Below are 21,974 nucleotides of genomic sequence, written 5' to 3' on the forward strand. Positions count from 1 at the left end.
GGGTCTCCAGTACGGTCCATACTAGGATCCCAGTGTCGCGCCTGCCTGCCTGGAACATCGCGCCCCCTGCAGACCAGAAGGTACATTTCACCCCCAACGAGTACTGAAGAAGTAAGCCTCGCATCCTGAAGAAGTACGCCTCAAACCAACAAAGATTAACTAAAGGTACTGTGCCAGAGCTGTTCTATTCGCCGTGCCCCTGACGGAAGTGTCCACGAGGCGCGTATCACCTGGCAAAGCTGTTTTCTTTTGTTGTCCCCAACGCGATACGAGTCACACTGAAGCCTATGACTCGCACCGCCCTTTGTAGAGAAGACCCTCTGGTACGCTCTGCACCGTGCGTCGCGCCCCGGACTGAAGTGTCCGCGAGGCGGGTACTACCTGGAAGCTTTTTTGTTCTATCCCGAGGTACAAGTCGCACTGAAGCCTACGACTCGTACCCCCATTACAAACCAGCCACGCCGTACGCAGCGTACCGTGAGGCGCGCAGGACTTGGTAGGGCCTTCCGGTTCGACGTGCACAGGTCGAGAAAGAGCGCTACGAAGCACACAGCCTCTAACGAACCTTGCCAAAGAACGGAATCTTGCCTTGAGTGTCGTGGGACAGTTTTTAAGTGAGTAGAACTTGTGAATTAACCCTTGTGAAACATTTTTAAAGAACTCTTCTAATACCAAAGTACTGTGGCCTCATTTTAATATCGTTATACTGTTCTTGTATTAAGCCTGCATCTATCTATATATTTTTAAAAGCATACGTATTTTTTATACATAATTACGACTAGAGTCCATTTGTGGTGGTTCATTTTGTTACTGTGTGTGATCATGAATGCTTAACTGGCTAACCCCTTCGCCGCTGGCGGGGTTCCCCCGCTGTGCTGGGGGGTGGGGGGGCGCGTACACGCCCCCATGCTCATGACGAGATCAGCTCGTCATGAGCCACGGCGCTCCGGTGCTCATGACGAGCTGAGCTCGTCATGACCACGCCCGTTCCAATGGAACGTTCAGCACAGCAGGGTAATCAGCCCAGCGTGCGAGCGTTCCAAGTAACGGGCGCAGTCATGATGAGCTCAGCTCGTCATGAGCACCGGAGCGCCGTGGCTCATGACGAGCTGAGCTCGTCATGAGCGCCCAAGAGGTTAAACGCCCTGAAGTTTAGCCTTGTCTGCTCACGCCACACTACCTAGTGGGTGAGCAGGGGTTATTCTGAGGTGTGAGTCCCTTACCCTGACTAGAGGAGAGGGTCCCTGCTTGTCACAAGTGCATACCTGTGCCAACCAGAGACCCCCAAATCTAACAACTACAGTCAACACTGAGGGGAGCGCCCTAAGTGTTGACTGTAGTGTTTACACTACAGTCAAAACTGAGGGGAGTGCACATTGTACCATGATACAGAGGATCAAACTTACCTGGGTTATGATGTAGTGTCTGGCCATACCCTTTTCCCTGCCAGACGGATTTTAATGACCTCCTCTACCATTTATCACATGTTCCTAATGTTCCTTTTTGTAAATTTTGCATTCCAGCCCATTGATTACATTTCATCCGGCCTGAGCCAGAGAGTACAACTCAAGCCGGAGATTGATACCCCCAGCTGTAGAGTACGGCCCCAGCCTGAGAGTAAAGCTCGGGTGTGGAGAGTTTGGCCCAGGCGCATAGATTCCAACCTGGCTGCAAACGTAAAGATACGACTCATAAATGACCTCTTTGAATAATAAAAGTCGTACATGACTTCTGTGAATACCAAAAGTCGTAATGGTAGACTTTTGTTTCAGATTACCTTTGTGAATCGGCCCCAGGACGTCCTGTATGTAACACAACACACCAGGACCAGTGAAGGTTGCCTCCTGGCTTGGGCCAGTCACTATTTCAACAGGAGTTATGAACTTATCCCCTCCCCTTTCCTCAATTTAACTGTATTGTGTATCCTGTGGATGCGGAGCCCAGCCTTTAGCCTGGGCTGGTGTTAGCCAGGCCTGATCCTGAGTACTCTGCCACCCTGGAGTCCAGGGACCGGTCTATCACTTCTGAAGTCATGAGTAATGCAAAGGAGGAAGTAAAGGTTGAATAATCTTGTTTTTTATAGTGAATTAAAGACATTGGTGCATTTGGCATCATAAGCCCCTTCAAAATAAATGTCTACATTTCTTTTGTTTTTGGTATTGTAGACCTCCTACGCCTTTATGGTTTACATCTCTTTATTGATTTCAAACATTGAAAGGGAGACAAGACCTCCTGCTCCTGAAAGACAGTGCTATGCAGACATGACTAGTCAGCTAAGGTAACATTACTTGAGTAAATGCTAGGAGCGGGTCTACAGGAGGAGATTCCTAAACAAAGGAAGGAGTTCCCGAAACAAAATCCCCCCCCCCCGCCCCCTCACCACAAACCAATAAAAGGAAAAAGGAAAAGAAATGGGGAAGAGTGCCAGCCCAGTGTCGTTCAGTGTGGTCACCGTGGGTTGCGCTTCTCAGGTATCTGCGTGTCTGCCAGTCATAGGAGCCTTAGATATCGGGGACAGGACAATTCCCTGAAATCCGCAGTGAGCAAGGTCAAGAATGGGCGCCATAGCTCTGGAAATTCGTCCCCCCTACCCGCTACAGTCAGGGAAAGTTTCTCCATGCCCAGTACCATCCAGAGCCTCTGAAGCCATCCTCAGTGTGGGGCCTGTGGGGAGCGCCAGTGTGTGAGTATGTTTTGCGTGGCTGCTCCCAGGGCAATGGCGATGAGGCGGCCTCTCCTGGATTTCAGAGGGTACATCAGTGGGTTGGGCAGCCCCAGGAGTATATAAGCTGGGAAGCGTGGGAGTTGTGTGTCGAGATGAGAGTCTATGTCATCTACAATTGTGGCCCAGTATTGTTGGATGCGGTCGCAGCTCCAAAGCAGGTGTTCCAGGGTACCCAACTCCCCACACCCCCTCCAACATCGGTCGCTAATGTGAGAGTCGAAGTGATGGAGGCGTTCCGGTGTGTAATACCAATAGGTGGCAACTTTAGTCAATGTCTCCGTAAGCCCCGAGTGGTACACTGAGTGCCGGGCCCTGTAATATATGCCGCTCCATTCTTTATGGACAGGTTCCTACCTACCTCTCGTTCCCATTGCACCCTCCCAGCGTTATACGTGTGGGTGGAAGCCGCTAAAAGGTGCTTATACAAATCGGAGATCAGTTTTTTATCCGAAGATCTTGTAATCAGCCACTTCTCGTAGGGGGTTAAGAGGCTCTGTGCTCCGGGTTTAATTTATGGCTGGAGTGCCCAGTGTCTGAGCTGTAGGTATTGCAATCTGGCCTTCTCTGGAATACCATAATCTACTCTAAGTTGTGGCAACGGTATGATGCTTTTCAGGTCAAATAGGTGTCCCAAGGACTGGACCGGGGAGGGGCGCCAATCCGTAAAGGCTCTGGGGTCCAGTCCGGGCGTCAATTCAGGATTATTAAAAAGTGGGCTCAGTGGGGATGGAAATGACGTCAGCTTGATGGGATATAAATATGATAAATGCATGATATTGGCCTAGTATACACAATATAACCTTATAACCGCACGTTAGCATTGCATTATATTATTGTATTATTGTATTTGTGAACGATACACTCTTGTACCGCTTAAACCTATTGACGCGACTAGGAGCCATGATGTTTCGTTTCCCTGTTTCGAGTACTGTTTCCTTGAAATCACGTGATTAAGCTTTCTGCATGAAACCATGATGGCAGGCTTAGCTGTCTTCCCCACTCGCTAGTTTGTAGCTCAGGGAAACCCAAGGTCACACCTGCCCTCCTTGTGGGATGCGCACATTCTAGCAGAGCCCGTTCTTGCACTCCCCGAGCTACAGATAGAAAGGGAGGCACCTTACTGACCTGCCCCCGGAATAGCTTAAGTCTAGCTACTAGCAATCAATTGTGCCTTATATGGGTCTTCCTGCTGGCTCACTGACAAGTTGTATCTTTCCTAGTAAGGTGACATTGTGGGGTGGACAAAACGTATATATGCTTGGTATCAATTGTATGTATGCAGTCTCCTCTGCGAACCTCCGAGGGTTGTGTACACTGAGGCTCCCCTGTCAGGGTTCTTATTTGCTGAATAAACGATTGAACTTTCTCCATTGCCGACTGACTTATTATTCTTAAATAAGGTATATGGGCTATTGGTGAGTATGGTCCACTAGTGTAATATTTTGATTCCTTCAAGCTCATGTGTGGTAGCGGTTCGGTCCCAAGCCTCTAAAATCGTACCTGTAATATAGGATGCGTAGAGGTTGGATGGCCTGTGCTTCTTCCGAAGGAAGGGGATACCCTGCAAGGGCATGCCTGTGACTGCCTGGTCCTGGAACAGCCAGTGTTTTTCGGACTCCAGGCGCTGCCACTCCACTAAGTAGCGGAGGTGCGCTGCGTAAAAATAAAGCTGCAGATCTGGGATGCCAACCCCTCCCTGCTCCAGGGGGAGAGCCACTGCCGCCCACCTCAACCGTGGTTTGCGCCTTTACCAGATGAAGTGCGACAGCTCCGACTGGGATGGCTGGATCCAACCTACTGGGGGACGTAGGAAAAGAGTCTGGAAGAGGTAAAGGACCTGGAGGAGAACCGCATTTTGACAGCTGCTATCCTACCCAGCCACGAAAAGGAGTAATGTTTCCACCTGCCCAGTTCTCTGTGGATTAAAGTGCGAAGCCTGTCATTGTTTGCTGCAATGGTAGCTGGTATGGTGGGGCCTAATAACACTCCTAAGTAAGGAACTGTGGTTGAGGACCACTGAACAGGGTGTTTTTCCTGCAAATGGGCCAGCGTCTGTGCAGACAGGGAGATGTTAAGGGCAATAGATTTGTCTGTGCTAATCTTGAACCCCGAGGCCTGTGCAAAGGAATGTAGTTCCACTGAGACTGGGCAGGATCAGTGATGGAGAGCAAGATGTTGTCCGCGTACAAGCTAATCTTATGGACGTCTCCCCCAAATTTAATCCCTGTGATGAGGGGGTGATTCCTAACCCTCCGTGCAAGTGGCTTCATATAGAGCGTGAAAAGAATAGGGGAGAGAGGGCACCCCTGCCGGGTGCCCCTACCGATATGAAAACAAGCGGACGTCTGGCCGTTAACCCGCACCGTGGATTGGGGTGAGGGATAGCAGTTGAGGATGCAGGTGTTCAGGACTTCTCCCAGACCGAACCCATGCAGAACCTTCTCTAAATAGGGCTAATGGACCCTATCGAAGGCCTTTTCAGCATCTATGGCCAATAGCCTAAATTTCTCCCGTAGGCAGGACGCCGTTTCTATGAGATGTAAGACTCGCTTGGTGTTATCGCTAGTTTGACGCTGGGAAATAAAGCCCGCTTGGTCCGGCTCCACCAATTGGAGCATATAGGGAGCTAGTCTCATAGCGAGGATGCTCGTATATAGCATGAAGTCAATGTTTAGGAGAGAGATCGGTCTGTACGCATTGCAATTGGTAGTACCCTTCCCGGGTTTTGGGATGACTACAATTAAAGCCTCCAACATTTCCTCCGGGATTGCGCCAGTTTGGGCAAATGTGTTGAACAAGTCACGTAACAGGGGGGTCACTTGGTTACGAAAGGTTTTATAGAAGGCCGCGGAATAGCCATCCGGGCCAGGTGACTTCCCAAGCTGGAGGCACGAAATGGCCGCAATGACCTCCTCTAGCCCGATGTCCCTATCCAGGCTGGTAGCCTGGTCAGGGGTCAGAGACGGAAGCTGCGCAGTTTCCAGATAGTCGAGGCTATGCTGTACATTGAGGGAGTTTCCCGAGTATAGAGTGGCATAAAAGTCCCGAAAGGATTCTGCTATGGCTACATCATCGGAGGTGAGGTCTCCGTCACCTGACCGGATAGCCTGCACTCCCTGTCGCTGCCTCACATCCCGCAGTTTATGAGCCCAGAGGTGGCCACATCTGTCCCCCTCTATGTAGTAGGAGTGGTGAAGGCGAAGGGCCGCGTATTCAGCCTTGTCTTGGTCCAGCGCCGCAAGCTGCTTTCGTTCCGTACAGAGTTGGCGCCAGGCCCTGGCAGCGCCAGTGCGTCGGTGCATTTGTTCCAACTCCGCAACTCGTTGGGTCAATTCGGCCCGTTTCTGGTCACGTTTTTTGTTGATAACAGAGGAGATGGCTATAAATTCTCCTCTCAAGACAGCTTTAAGAGCCGTCCACTGCTTCGCTAAGGAAGTGTCCAGGGTAGCGTTAAGAGTCAAGTAGTTTGAGATGGCCGTCTTGATGCGGTCAGTGATGAGGAGACCATGACGGGGGAGTGGTCAGATAAAGATGCAGTGAGGATGTCAGCGTCAGTAGCTAACGTCAGTAGTCGGGTGGTGCACAAGAAGTAATAAAGTCTGGCATAGGTCTTGTGGGCTCCCGAATAATAGGTGAACGTCCGGGTCTGTGGGTGGAAGTGTCGCCATAAGTCAACGAGGCCCAGGTCTCGGCGTCGAGCCATACCTGACCGTGAGAGGGCCCCTACCTGGATAATGCGTTGGCAAGATCGGTCAGTGAGATTATCAAAGACAAGGTTCAAGTCTTCCCCCAGTAGGAGGCGCCGCTCAGAGTTTACCGTGGCTTCAGTGAGAGCGGTGTGTAAGAACTTGTCCTGGCCCTCATTGGGAGCGTATACCAAGCCAATAATGAGAGACATCACCGCTACCTGGAATCAGTATGTGAGTAGGCGGCCTCTGATCTCAGCCTCTTTCTGGAGCACCTTGCCCTGCAATGAGCAGGAAACAAGTATAGCTACCCCAGCTGATTCAGTAGAGTGTGAGGAAAACATCTGTGTGGGGAAGGCCCGGGGCTTCATCCTATGCTGGTCCTTGAACAGCAAGTGAGTCTCCTGTAGCAGACAGATGTCGGCTGTTGAGTGCTCTAAACAGTTAAGGACAGCCCGTCTTTTGATGGGGTTATTTAGGACCGAACATTCAGGGTCAAGACCTTACATGGACCGTGTGGCATTTAGGGCACTAGGTGAAGTGTTTTGACATATTCGCCGTGTAGGCTGTGTGTCGAAATAGTAGGGAAAGAGAGCGGCAGTGTCGGTCCCGGAGGTGGTGTGCGCTGGAAAGGGGAGGGAAAATGTGGACAAGGGGAACCCACCCAACTAGATGAAAAAAGGGAAAGGGAAAAAGGAAACCTAAAAGTCCATAACTAAAAAGTCCCTAGAAACTGTCCCCAACGGGGAACAGGACAACAAGACCAAAGAGAAAAAATAGTCCGTTGCCCCAGGGCAACTGGTCAGGTAACAAGGGGGTGTATTCATTGAGCCAAAAGGAGTGTCCGAGCCCCCCGCCGTCCCCAGCGGGAAACGATGGAGCCGTTAGTGTGATCAGCAGATCAGTGGCGTTCATTTGACAATAGGGTCCTCTCCAGTTAGGGCCATAGTAGCAGCGAACAGGGCATCTTGCTGGCTCCTGACAATCTCCGTCCTCGGCGGCCGCCGCATGCGTAGCCGCCTGCCCTGTCGCTGCCATCCCAACGGGGAGAACTCAGGCTTCGAGGTAGAGCTGTGGTCGTGGTCATTTTCAGGAGGTTCCGTCAGTCCCAATAGCCGGCAGGCTTCCGTGAGAGAGCGGAGCTGGTGGAGTTTCCCATCATGCCGGAAAATAAAGCAAAAGGGGTGGCCCCAGGGGTATGAGACCCCTTGTTGTCGAAGATGATCCGTGACTGGTCGGAATTGGCAGCGTCTTTGCATAGTGACCAGGGCTATGTCTTGGTACAACACCGGGGAGTGACCTTGATATGAGATGGGATGGAGAGATCGTACCTTAGTGAGTATGGCCTCTTTAGTCCTATAGTCCTGCACACATACCAGAATGTCCGCTGATGAGGCATTAGGGGCTCGAGGTGGCCCCACTCTATGAGATCTGTCCAGTACAACATCTGAGGTCTGCGCCTCACCGAGGATGAAGCGGAAGAGGCCTAGGGTGAACACAGAGATGTCGTGGGTGTCCTCTGAGAGTTTGACTCCTCTTATCCTGATGTTATGCCGCCGAGAGCGGTTCTCCAGGTCTTCCATCTGAAGCTGGAGATCAACATTTTGATCCTGGAGCCTGACCATCTCTTGTTGCAATGTGATTTGATTGGAGACCGTAGCGTCGAGCCTCTCCTCAACCCGCTCCCCAACTCCGTCGACGTCTCGTCGTAGCTCCTTAACCTCTGTGGCGAATTCTGTTTTGACCGACTTAATATCCTCCCTTAGGGTGAGGAACAAGGATTCGAGGAAGGCTTTTGTGATAGGCTCATCTCCCGTGGCTGTGGGGCCTCGTCTTGCCTCAGCCTCCGGGGCCACAGCCGCCATGTCGGGGTTGGAGAGTAAGCGGCCGAAAATGCCTTTGAGGCCCTTCGTCTTAGTGGTCCTAGCTTTGTACTTACTACCAGGCCTCCAGAGGCAGCGATGGCGTAGGGCCGGGAGGTTGGGCATGCGCACCTGGGAAGTGGGTCACCCCCCAAGCAAGTTACACTACCCTCAGGGTCTCCAGAGTCTCAGGGCCCCCTTCTTTCAGTCCAGCGCAGTGTCCCGCCGTGGCAAGTCCTGCTCTAGGTGCAGCCCCGCCGCGTGGTGTTGGGTGCTGCAATCTGGTGGCAGCTATAGTCCCCCCGGCCCGTAGCCGCTACTGGTGTCTCTCGCAGCCCGCGTTGGCGATGTCTTAATTGCCTGTGCTAAATGCCAGGGATCCCCTCGAAGCCACGTTGAAAGGCGCAGCCACTCACCCCCAGATGCAGGGTTGCACAATCGTCAACGGGTCTGGATCCCGGGCTTCAGGGCAGGCACGGCGGCCGGAGGTGCCTCCTTACCCCAACTCTTGAATGCTCCATGCAAGGGTCCTCGCACAGCGGCGCTCAGGCGTCTCTTCCTGCTCCGGGGCCCCTCAGAGGTCAGCCACCTGTGCTCGTCGGGGGGTGGTGCCGGTAATGCAGTTCTCACTAGGCCCCAATCTGGGCCGATCCGCACCTCGTGGGGCCTCAGTTGAGTGGTGCTGGGAGGGGTCTCCTCCCCCTCTTCGTGGCCCTCCCAGGCAGCGGGCCTGCAGCGCACCACGCCACAAGTCGGGGACTACCGCGGGCGGCGCCGCTGCACGAAGCTGGCCAGCCGCCCAAACCCCACACGAGTCCCGGACGCAGGGCATGGGCCGCGACTCGAGCTGGCCGGGTTCCTCACAGCAGGGCCAAAGTGTTGTTGCAGGGCAATCCAGGGGGAGGTCTCACCTCAATCCCGGATGGAGGGACATGCCCCGCGGCTCCTCACGGTGCCCCTCTGCCATCTCAGCTACAGCAGGGGTCTCCCGGCCACCGGTCGCGATTGTCTCGGGTGCCCCACCAGGAGCGCTGTCTCCCTTGGGTTGCTATGGAGGCGATGGGTGGAAACCGCGGTGTTGTTAGCGGGCCTCGGCGGGATCCGACAAGGACTGCTCCTGTTGTTAGGCCTCCGCCACGCCAGGAATGTCGCCGCTGGGCTTGCATTCACTGTCGGACACAGCGTTCCAGGCTCACCACCACAGCTCCTGTCAGCATAGCAGGACAGTGCGGAGTTCCGCCAACACTGTCACTAGTGTCGGTACCTCTAGAGTGTTATCAGAAGCTTTTGCTGTGGATGGCGGGCAGGAACTCGGGAGAAGATGTCCTACCTCACGCCCACCCCTCCTATGCCTTTAGACATATTTTTGCTTTTCTTTCTTGTAAACTTTTATCTAATTGCAAATTACACTTTTATATATGTAAGTCGCCACTCCAGAGGAAAGTTGGAAATATGAGACAAAAAGAGATGCATGGTTCTTACCAGGTCAATAGCATAAAGATAGCCTTTGTACTCTTCAATCACCCGATGGCTTTTGAATGGATAAGTCTTGGCGCATGTTTGAAATCCAATTATTATATCCTGCAAAGAGTGAAAGACAACTCACAGCATTAGGGAAACATTAACCAAACACAGTCATTTAGGAATAGAGATTCCATATTAGAAAGAAATTATAAAGATACAGTTCTTGATTGGACTTTCAGTGTTTACAACTGGCAATGGCAAATGGTTTTCCACTAGTAAAGCAAATATATTCAGTTCCCAGAAAGCATGATTTAAGGATACACCCTATACAACTATGCTGGAGTGTCCTTACCCTGCTACTGAAGAAGCTTCTATGGACAATAAGATGAGAGTTCAGTCACTATTTGTGTTCTGTAACTTTGTTCTCTATGGTTTTCACATAAAGGACCTGCAAGGACAGTTTAGTACACAAGCATTTGGGATGAAGAAGTGCAATTTCTTTAGAAGGAATGCTTATCCTCACTTCCTCAAGTGTACTGTGCAGGTATTACACCAGATTCTATTCTGTCCTTCATTCCTTGAGAAATCGCCCCCCTCTGACAACAGGTAGAAACAGACAGCTCTGTTATCTATTTAGGCCTCTCTGAAAGAGTAATTTCAAAGTCTTCACAAAGCTTTAGATCTTCAGCCGATGTATCTGCTAGATTGATTAAGCTTGATTTATCTTATTAATTTACTTGTGTCTATCAGGACAGATCACCTAAAGAGGCATAAACAATCCCTGATGAAATGCAGCAGTAGTACCCTGAACAAAGGCACTATACTTCTAGTGTCAGCTAGCTTAGTCTTCATCCACTCTGCAGAGGGTTTCCACTCTTATATGATTTGGCTATCCATGGGGTAGATATCACACTTTTGGGTGACAGGATGCGCTGAGTGAGGAAGGTGTCACCTGTCATCATTAATTTACCATTGAGCTCCTTTAATCAAGTTACAAACCTGAACAATGAAAACCCAGATGCTCTTCAGTCCCGTAAGACTCCATGGGCCAGATGTAGGAGCCCTAATACCGGTCGGTAACGGCCGAATTCGGCCGTTACTGACCGGTATTTGGATTTTCAGATGTAGGGGCCATTATTTTACAGAATCGGTAAATTTACCGAATCGGTAAATGTACCGATTCAGTAGAATACCAAATCGGTAATTTTACCGATTCGGTAAATCCAAATGTAGGTGACACTCCTGAGAGTGCCACAGGCCCTTAAGAGTCGGTATTTTACCACACAATCCTATTGTGTGGTAAAATACCGAATCCAGGTGTGCATGCACATCTGTGCATGCACAATGTGCAATGTGACACACAGACATGCCCTTAGGGCATGTGTGTGTGCCACATGTCACACATGCCTTTACTTGGGGTGCTAGAGGGTGTCAAAGTGACACCCCCTGCACCCTTGCAACATTCGGTATTTACCGATTCGGTAAATACCGAATTGGTATTTCCCATTGATTCCTATGGGCTTCATAGCCCATAGGAATCAATGGGAAATACCGATTCGGTATTTACCAAATCGGTAAATAGCGAATGTTGCCGATTCGGTAATTCAATTTTAAAAATTACCTACATCTCCCTCCTTCATATTTACCGATTCATAAATACCGAATCGGTAAAATTCGGTATTTATGAGTCAGTAAATTGAAGTTACCTACATCTGGCCCCATATGTTTGTTCTGGTCATACAGGGTGACATTTTACCTAAGGGGTATAGAAATACACTTGGTACTTACTGCATGGTGAGGAGTTGTGATGAACTTAGTAGAGTGTAACATCTTTTGAAGGTAACGTAAGATCAGCACAGTATATTCGCATGTGGCGAGGCACTTACCAAGGCACTGGAAAATAAAAGTGAATTAAAGACAGTCTGAGTTAAGAATCAACATAAACTTCTGCCCACTCTATGAGAGTAATACTTATAGAGGAGTGTTCATCTTTGATTCAAACTACACAAGTCTTCATCTCACACTTTGAAACAGCACTTAATGAGTTGAGTGAAATGTTTGTTATGTTATGTTATATCTTTTGGACATTGTAGAGATTTGAATATGGCCATGAATATGACCCAAAACAACGAAGATGGAGGACTGAGAGCCAGTAAAGGTCCAGTACCTAGGCTCCAAAACTACTAATGCAAAAAGCAATGGCGGTACTGTTCCTTTCAGAAAGCAAAGAAGAAAGAAAGGCTAAAAAGGAGGGTGAATCCCTGGGATTATTTCTTGGTGCCCTCACACATCCATGAAGATGTAATGTATCATCATCGGACATGCTCCTCATAGGGCTGGTGCTGCAGTGCTCCATGAAGGGTCGCTTTAGCGAAGATCTTTTTAGTTTTGCTATCTGATGTAAGGTTCCAGTGTGAGGGCATTTTGAATATGTGGTGTGGAGTGAATGGGTATAGTGAAATGAAGGGAGACTAAAACTGTCTACTACAGGGACGTGATGTATCCAAGTGGCATAAATCTGTGAGTGTGGTCAGGTCAACAAGTTTCGCGCATAATAGCCCAAAAAGGATCCACAGTGCTTCTTCAGAACCTAAAAAGGGTGGGATAACCCTTTTTAACTCTCGAAATGATCAACATATGGAACACCCTGCTATGGAGTCTCATACACCACACAAAGCAGTGCTTATGATAAGCCTTTTGCGACTTGCCATGGGTCTCTTCTTCATTACCACACATGGTTCTGTTGATACAATGAGGTGGTACCATCGAAAAGAAAACATTTAACTGTGTTAGTCTACTGTTTTAGACGCCGCTTTACTAATATAATTGATGACTTTGGGCCAGCCCACATTTAAGCGCTACCCACTCCAAGATGGCCACCACTGAAGGATGATACTTCTGCTACACCAGCACATGAGGGGCTCGCTCCTATGAGTTCCAGCATATCCATTCTCTTCTCTCTTATCCTCATTAGCCATTGGCCCAATAGTGCTCTCCTGTAACGTCCTGAACGTCTCAGGATCGTTAAACAAACACGATAATGAGGACGCAACCACTTGTGTAAGCTTAGATGCTTTAATGAAGGCTCAAATAATACAAAGAGTAAACAAAAGTTATAGTCACTGGAGGTCTCCAGTCCATCTACGTTACCAGCCCACAGCACGGATGATGGTCCTCACCGTCCTCTGCAAATACACCGATCCCGGCGTATGCCAACAGAGGACAGGAAACGTAATGGCCGGCAATGCCACTCGGTATGCTGTGTGGGGCTCGAAGGGTGATGGGGGAAAACGAGGAGACAGGGAAACACCCAGCCGGGGTCTCTACCTGAAGGGAGCAGTCGCTCAACCTCTTCCTCGTACTGCACCGGGACGCGGAGTCACCTCCGGGTGATGCGTCACCGATACCCAAATCACAACAAGGGGACAGAACCGAGAGCAGCCGCTCGATCGATCCTATGGACGTCCAAGCCTGTAACGCGGCAAACACCTCCTGGTGTGCGTTACAGCTGGTAGTCCTTGTATCTCGGGTCGGGCTGGGAGCTACGACTCCTACCAGCTCAAACACCAATGCGCCTTGACTCAGCCGAGTCAGCGCGGAGCTCAATGGTTGTCCGGTAGAGCTTCCGGGTCAGTAACAGGTTGCCGTTGGACAAGACACGGCCCAGGGAGTAACGACTCAACCTACCTCCGTTCTTGTCTGTTTGGAGCACCACTCCGGAACGCTGCCCTTTCACGAAGCAGGTACGTTGGTGAAAACACAATATCCGACAGCGTTGTACCTCCAGGTTCCTCCCTTTATAGGGCGTGTTTTCCTTGAGTTATGTAACGTGTCTCCCGATTACATAAGGGCGTGGTTTCCTTGAGTTATGTAACGGCTCTCCCGTTTACATAACCTCTCAACCGCTAAGCATCCTGAGAGATGTAGTTCGTTTCCGCTGGTTACCGTTTTCCTCCTCTCGCATGTCAGGAATTCTTGACAGTACATCCTCCCTCTCAGCGGCTCCCCACGGGGCCAGCGCTGGCAGGAAAACGTCGATGGAACAAGGAAACCAAGCGCGGAGCATGAACCCCTTCAGCCGGTTCCCATGATTGCTCCTCCGGGCCATAGCCTTTCCACGCAACCAGGTACCACAGCTTCCCCTTGCGCCATTTGGACGCCAGTATGCCCGACACTTCATACTCCACCTCCGACTCCACGCATACCGGCCTAGGTGTCCCAGACGGCTTGGAGGGTGCTGGTTTGAGCAGTGATACATGAAAGACAGGGTGTATCCGCAACGACTGGGGCAAGCACACCTTTACGTTCACTGGACCCATACACTTGGTAATTCGATAGGGGCCCATGTACTTGGGATGGAACACACTGTTCTTTCGAAACCTCATGTTCCTTGTGGATATCCAGACGTAGTCTCCAGTGCGGTACAGAGGCCCGGGCCTTCTCTTCCTGTCTGCCGCAGCCTTGTATCTTCTCTTGGCCTCAATCAGGACAGCCCTTGAGCGCATCAACGTGTCTTTAATGTGTGCCACCCTGTCCGCTGTGGCGGGAATCCTGTCCTCTCTGAACGGATGTAGAAACGGCAAGAACCTGGGATGGTGGCCATAGTTGCTATAGAACGGAGATGACTGTGTGGAGCTGTGAGTGGCGTTGTTGTAGGCTATCTCTGCAACCCATAGCAAGTCGACCCATTCTTCCCTGCCCTGGTCCACAAAACAACGCAGATACTGTTTGAGCGTTTGGTTCAGGCGCTCGGTTTGGCCATCCGTTTGAGGGTGGTAGCTGGTGGACAGGGCAGTCTTAACGTGCAGCGCAGTGCACCATGTCTTCCAGAATTGCGCAGTAAACTGCGACCCCCGGTCCGACACGATCACCCCAGGTAATCCATGCAGTCGTACCACATTCTTTAGGAGTAGTGACGCCAATTCCCCGGCCGTAGGGACTCTCTTGCAGGGGATGAAGTGCCCCATTTTCGTCAAGTAGTCCACCACCACCAGTATCGCCGTCATCCCCTGGTCTACCGGTAGGCCCACCACGAAGTCCAGTGATATGCTATCCCATGGTCTATCCGGGGTCGGAAGTGGATGTAAGAGCCCTTGGGTTCGGCCATGATCGGCCTTCATGGTAGCACACGTAGAACACTCCTGTCCCCACCTCCTGACATCCACTCTCATGGTTGGCCACCAGAAATGCCGTCCCATGCTAGCCACCGTCTTTTCCAAGCCCAAATGTCCTGCGCATGGAGAGTCATGGCACCAGATGAATGCTTGTTTCCTTAGCCGAGGCGTGGGTATCAACAGGCACCGGCCCTTCAGGGGTATCCCGTCCTTCAGCTGCCATTCTCTGTGACTGAGGAGCCACCTCCGCCATGCAAATGACCTGATCCCTCTCCTTATTCCCCTCAGGAACGTGTCCGGCTGGATCACCCCAATACCATTCTCGGGGAAATGATGGAATGCTCGTTCGCAGGCAATGGTTCCTTAACTGCCGATTGACGTGACAGGGCGTCCGCCTTCCTGTTTTCCGTCCCAGGCCAATATGTGATGCGGAAGTTGAACCCTGCAAAGAAGATCATCCACCTCAACTGCCTGGGAGACAGGTGTCTTGCGGCCGTCATGAACTGTAGGTTCCTATGGTCCGTATACACCGAAACCACATGTCGTGCCCCCATCAACCAATGCCTCCATTCGGTGAAGGCGTCCTTGATTGCGAGAAGCTCCTTCTCTGCAATGTGGTAATTGCGTTCGGCGTCGTTGAGCTTGCGGGACATGTATGCAACGGGATGAAGCACCCCGGTGTCGTGGTTGCGTTGGGACAGAATAGCCCCCAGTGCCACATCCGAAGCGTCCCCTTCCACCACGTAGGGGAGATCTGGATCGGGGTGAGCCAACACCGGTGCTTTACCAAAGGCGCTTTTCAGGGCCTCAAAGGCTGTGTTCGCTTCAGGGGACCAGACAAACTCCTTAGACTTCCTCAGTAGCTGTGTGATTGGGGCCACCAATCCCGAAAATCCATCAATAAACCGCCTGTAAAAGTTGGCGAACCCAATGAAACTTTGGACGTCTTTCACGCTTTGAGGCACCGGCCACTCTTTCACCGCCTTGATCTTGCGTTCCGCCATCTCCTGACCCTCCGGACTCAGCATCACTCCGAGGAACTCCACCGATGTGACGTGGAAGTCACACTTGCTGAGTTTACAAAACAGCATATTCTCCCTGAGTTTTTGGAGCACTGCCTTGACGTGGTGTACGTGCTCTTCCACACTGGACGAATAGATGAGGATGTCGTCGATATATACGACCACGTATATATCCAACACCTCTCTGAATACCTCATTCAGGAAGTACTGAAAGGCAGCCGGGGCGTTGCACAGGCCGAACGGCATGACGAGGTACTCAAATAGGCCGAACCTGGTCTTAAAGGCGGTCTTCCACTCGTCTCCGTCTCTCATGCGCACCAGATGGTATGCCCCTTTCAAATCCAACTTGGTGTAGATACGTGCTTTCTTGACTTGTTCCAGAAGTACACTGATGAGAGGTAAGTGGTACCTGTTTTTTATTGTTATCGCATTTAACGCCCTAAAGTCCACACAGGCCCTCAGCTCCCCATTGGCCTTCGGGATGAAGAAGAGCGGCGAGGCGGCCAGAGATTTGGACGGACGGATGAATCCTAGTTTGAGGAGTTTATCCAGATACCCCCGGAGATGCACGTTCTCAGGCTCTGTCAGGGCATACAGCCTGCCACTGGGAACGCTGGCCCCCGGCACCAGGTCGATCTGGCAGTCAAACTGTCTATGTGGCGGTAGCTCTTCGGCCTTCACCTCATCAAACACGTCCTCAAAACTGTGATAAGCCTGGGGGAGAGTCACATCTTTCTCTGCCGCTGTAGCCACCGTCTGACTCCCGCTATTTCCTGCGTCAATGGGTTCCGGTCGTATGCCACAATGCAGGGTGCAATATGGTGACGTCATTTCTATGCGATGCGTTGGCCAATCCACAGAGGGGTTGTGTTTCTGTAGCCACGGCAATCCCAATATGACCCCGTATTGGGGTGCTCGGATGATGTTAAAATCAATGTTTTCCAAATGGTTCCTCCCATATTTCACCGGGATGGCCCCCGTGTGCTGCCCGATGGGCCCTGTCACCAATCGCCTTCCGTCTACTGCATAGACGTCTTCGGGTACTGCTTTGGGAATAAGCACTAGTCCTAGCCTGCATGCCTCGTTGTAGTCCATAAACATGCCCGTGGCCCCTGAATCCACCATGGCCACAACGGATATCCACTGGTCGTGCACTCCCACGTGCACTGTGAGAAACAGGTGTCGTTGCCCTTTGGTGACCGAGTTGGAAAGAGAAGGGATGGATGAGTGACTCCGAGATGCCCCTTCATTGGTCTGGGAGTCCTCTAGTTTTCCGCCGGTACGTCCACTACGGCTGTTACCGACCGGTTGGTCCGATAACGTGACGTCTTCGGTTTGGCAGGGCATTCACGTACGTAGTGGCCTTTTTTGCCACAATATAGGCACAATCCTTGTTTACGGCGTGATTCTTTCTCTGTGGCTGTGAGACTCGCTCGTATAGCGCCAATGTCCATGGGTTCCCCCTTGGCTGTGGTGGAAGTTTCAGGACTTCCCACCGTCACATACGATGGAAGGGCTTTTCCTTTTCTCCCATGATCCCCCTTTCTTTCGCTTAGCCTATGGTCCAACCGTAAGACCAGGTTGATAAGGCCTTCACATGTCTTGGGTTGAGGGTCAATATGAGCCACGGCGTCCTTGAGCTCATCGCACAGCCCTTGATGGAAGAGCGCCGTTTGTTTAGCAACAGGCCACTTGGTTTCCGCAACCAACCTACGGAACGCGTTGAGATACTGTACCAGGTCGTTGGATCCCTGTCTTAACTCAAGCATTTCCCGGTCCGCCGTGTACGAGTCAGCCCTCCGGTCAAAAACCTTCAGGAATTCTTCGCGGAAAGCACCCCAATCACACAAGATGGGGTCGTCCCTGCTCACCAGAGGTACGGCCCACTGTGCCGCGTTTCCAGCCAAGTACGAAATAAGGAAAGCCACCCGAGACTGACTCGTGGGGAAGGCCTTCGGTTTGCACGACAGATGCAGTGCCACTTGAGTGAGGAATACCTGCACTGTGTTGGGGTCCCCATTGTATCTCTCTGGTGTTGCCAAGGGTATGGCGACCGGCATTTCAACTACTACCGCAGGGTTTTGGTTCGTGAGGGAGGAGCTGGGCGTGAGCGGGTCCAACTGTATAGCATCCAGTCTGGCCTTAACATCGGCTGTTTCTTGTCTAGATGCAGCCAATTCAACCTGCACGGCCGCCAATGCAGCCAGCACATCATCAAGGGTTGCCATGTTTGTTATCGACCAGGAGACAGTTAGTGTATATAAAAGTCGGATATTTTGTAACGTCCCGAACGTCTCAGGATCGTTAAACAAACACGATAATGAGGACGCAACCACTTGTGTAAGCTTAGATGCTTTAATGAAGGCTCAAATAATACAAAGAGTAAACAAAAGTTATAGTCACTGGAGGTCTCCAGTCCATCTACGTTACCAGCCCACAGCACGGATGATGGTCCTCACCGTCCTCTGCAAATACACCGATCCCGGCGTATGCCAACAGAGGACAGGAAACGTAATGGCCGGCAATGCCACTCGGTATGCTGTGAAAACGAGGAGACAGGGAAACACCCAGCCGGGGTCTCTACCTGAAGGGAGCAGCCGCTCAACCTCTTCCTCGTACTGCACCGGGACGCGGAGTCACCTCCGGGTGATGCGTCACCGATACACAAATCACAACAAGGGGACAGAACCGAGAGCAGCCGCTCGATCGATCCTATGGACGTCCAAGCCTGTAACGCGGCAAACACCTCCTGGTGTGCGTTACAGCTGGTAGTCCTTGTATCTCGGGTCGGGCTGGGAGCTACGACTCCTACCAGCTCAAACACCAATGCGCCTTGACTCAGCCGAGTCAGCGCGGAGCTCAATGGTTGTCCGGTAGAGCTTCCGGGTCAGTAACAGGTTGCCGTTGGACAAGACACGGCCCAGGGAGTAACGACTCAACCTACCTCCGTTCTTGTCTGTTTGGAGCACCACTCCGGAACGCTGCCCTTTCACGAAGCAGGTACGTCGGTGAAAACACAATATCCGACAGCGTTGTACCTCCAGGTTCCTCCCTTTATAGGTTGTGTTTTCCTTGAGTTATGTAACGTGTCTCCCGATTACATAAGGGCGTGGTTTCCTTGAATTATGTAACGGCTCTCCCGTTTACATAACCTCTCAACCGCTAAGCATCCTGAGAGATGTAGTTCGTTTCCGCTGGTTACCGTTTTCCTCCTCTCGCATGTCAGGAATTCTTGACATCTCCAAGCATGCTAATCCATTGGCAGTGGACCACTTAGTCTCCTGTGTTACTTACTAAATGTGACCGCCCATATTTATAACATGAACACAGACGCCAATAAGCCTAGATTCCACCATGAGGGATGGCTAGCACTTATGTGCACCTGTCTTGCTCCCCGTCACTATATATGCATGAGCACTTAGGTGGACCGCACGTTTCTCTTACTGTCAACTTCCAGTAAGAAAACCTTCAACTGTCTTAGTTTACTGCTTAGATGCCACCTTCCAAAAACTATGGTTGACTTTGGTTTGGCCAGCATTTGAGCATTACATACTCTGAGAAGGCTGCCATTGCGGGATGATACCTCTGTTATACCAGCATGCGAGGTGCTTGCTCCTATTGGCTCACGGTTGCCCCATCTCTCCTCATTGGCTATTTGGTCATCACTTCTTCCCACAGGTGCACACAACACACCTGTAAAAATCACTCTAATTACCTGCACCTTAAAGCAGAGGAGGATAGGTCTCTTGCGCTCTCCGTGCAGAAACCACGTGAGTATGGTTGCTTCTCTTGAATATTCCGTATTTTTTTTTTTCAACTCTAAGGCCATTTTGGTGTCTTTGATGTACTGTTTCTTAATAATGACTATCATTTATCTTTCCACAGTTAGCAGCTGAGTGCTACTCTCTGCTTTTGGCCTATGGGACATAATACATTGAATCAAAGGGTAAGACCCTACACTCACACCTGAGGAAAACCAATCACTTATGTTGCGATGTGTAACACCAACAGAGATTGGTTTTATGTTGTCTGTTCCACATATGTCCACTTGCTTTATCTGCTATATTGTAAGTACAATTGTGTTTTTTCACGTTGTCATGACTGATCAGCACCAACAATAGCATGCACATTTGTACCTTTGGAGACAGTGTGATACAGTGAGCTGGAAAAGCGATTCCGGGGAATCATTGGACCATATATACAAAACACTTGCCTACTGTGTTTTTTTTAATCATATTCTCATTTATTTTCTGGATTGGAAAATCAATTTTTAACTTTTTGAACCAGGTATTTTCTTCTAACGGAATACCTATACTGCATGTCACGTTTTAGGTGTGGGGAAGGGTTATCCACCTGTTTTTTAGGTACTGAAGAAGCATTGTGGCTCCTTTTTTAGGCCATTGGGCGTGAAATATGTCAACCTGCCCACACTCACAGATTTAGGCTACTTGGGTACATCACCCTACCTAATTTTTTTTTTTTAATCCTTTCAAGGGATCCATCATATTAAAGTTGAGTTTGGTATCTCTTAGATAGTTTTAGTCTCCCTTCACTTCACTATATACTTTCACGCCACCCCTCACATTCAAAATTCCCTCACACAGGCACTTTTCATCAGACAGCAAAAATAAAAAGATCTCTGCTAAAGCGACTCTTCGTGGGGCCCATAGAGTATTGTAGCTCTGGCCTTAAAAGGAGCACTCCCACTATGAAGCATGACATCCTCATTGATGTGTGAGGGCACCAAGAAATAATCCTTAGGATTCCCCCTTCTTGCCTGCCTTTCTTTCATACTTGCTTTTTAATAGGAACAATACTTCCACTGATTTCTGCATGAATATGACCTAACATCCACTGAATGGGGAGTGGCTGTAACATGAAGAATACCTATTGGCTAAAGAAGATCCATTAGGGCAATGAGTATAGCCCTGACATGTGGTGTCTCCTAACACGTCAGGTGGAGAGGAATTACCTCATTGTGTTTATCTCCATCTGACTCTAAGAAGGTTGGCTTTTCCAGGCAATTGGAGAACCATACCTGATTTTCCCGACTGACTAATTCCAGTGCTGTGTACCCATAGTAAAAATGTACGTTACCAATCACAGTGCGATTGGAATATAAAGTCTTATCCTTCTCTGAATTTGTGTTAAACTGCCTTTCCAAATGACCCTTGAAAGCACTAACCTCCTCATTCTCATGATGGGCAAAACTGTCAGTCTGTAGTGTGAGTTCGTCCATAAAAAAGACATGCCAACGGGGGCGTGGCTAACAGCCGACGATGGCGGCAGCAACCTAGAGAGGCTCCCGGTGTAAGGCGGCATCCCGTAACACTCCGCATGTATATCCGTAAAATAACTTGCTCGGAAGAGGTGGCCCGGGGCTGGTGACCAAGCGGCAACCGGAGGAGCAATTTTGAAGCAGCGGCGCACCGGAAACTAACGAGGAGACGGCGCGATTGAAGGGGCCTAGTGCCATCTGGCGAGCAGCGGACTGAAGCAGCAGCGGCGCCCGGGTGGAAGTGTGGCAATGGCGGGCACCGAATACCGGAAGTGGACGACGTGAGGGAAAAATCGGGGAACGTCGCTAAAAAGCCTGGGGAGCCTCACGAACCACCAGCGAGCTCTGAGTGAGATCGAGCTGCGGCAAAACATTACGGGAGGAGGCGAAGGGGCGGAGGAGCAGACGCCGCGACACAGGTGACGACGCCGCCATTTTACAAGACTGCACCATCCCGGGTAGAATACCCTTTGAAAGCGCATGCTGGACACCTGCATTAGAGACGCCACGGGCGTCAGAGCGGAAGATCGTAGGGCATGGTGGCTAAGCGCATGGTGCATACCCCCCGTTGAATGCCTGGTCATATCGCCTGCACAACATAGCCTGGGCACAGCGAACATTGAAATATCTGCTGCACAAAGTGAGTACAGACGACCCCCCCGTCTGTGTAACTGCAGCGGCAATTGGCCGCGTGATAGCAGGTAGGGCAGGTCCGATAGTGCCTACAAAGGAAGTACGGAGTAGCGGCCCGCGGCGGGTCTACCGAATCCAGCGACTGGCCCACACATCTGCTTGAGTGGGCAACTCAATGGGCAAGGTGGTC

The sequence above is a fragment of the Lissotriton helveticus genome, chromosome 2_1 (assembly GCF_964261635.1).
Source record: "Lissotriton helveticus chromosome 2_1, aLisHel1.1, whole genome shotgun sequence".
NCBI classification, from domain to species: domain Eukaryota; kingdom Metazoa; phylum Chordata; class Amphibia; order Caudata; family Salamandridae; genus Lissotriton; species Lissotriton helveticus.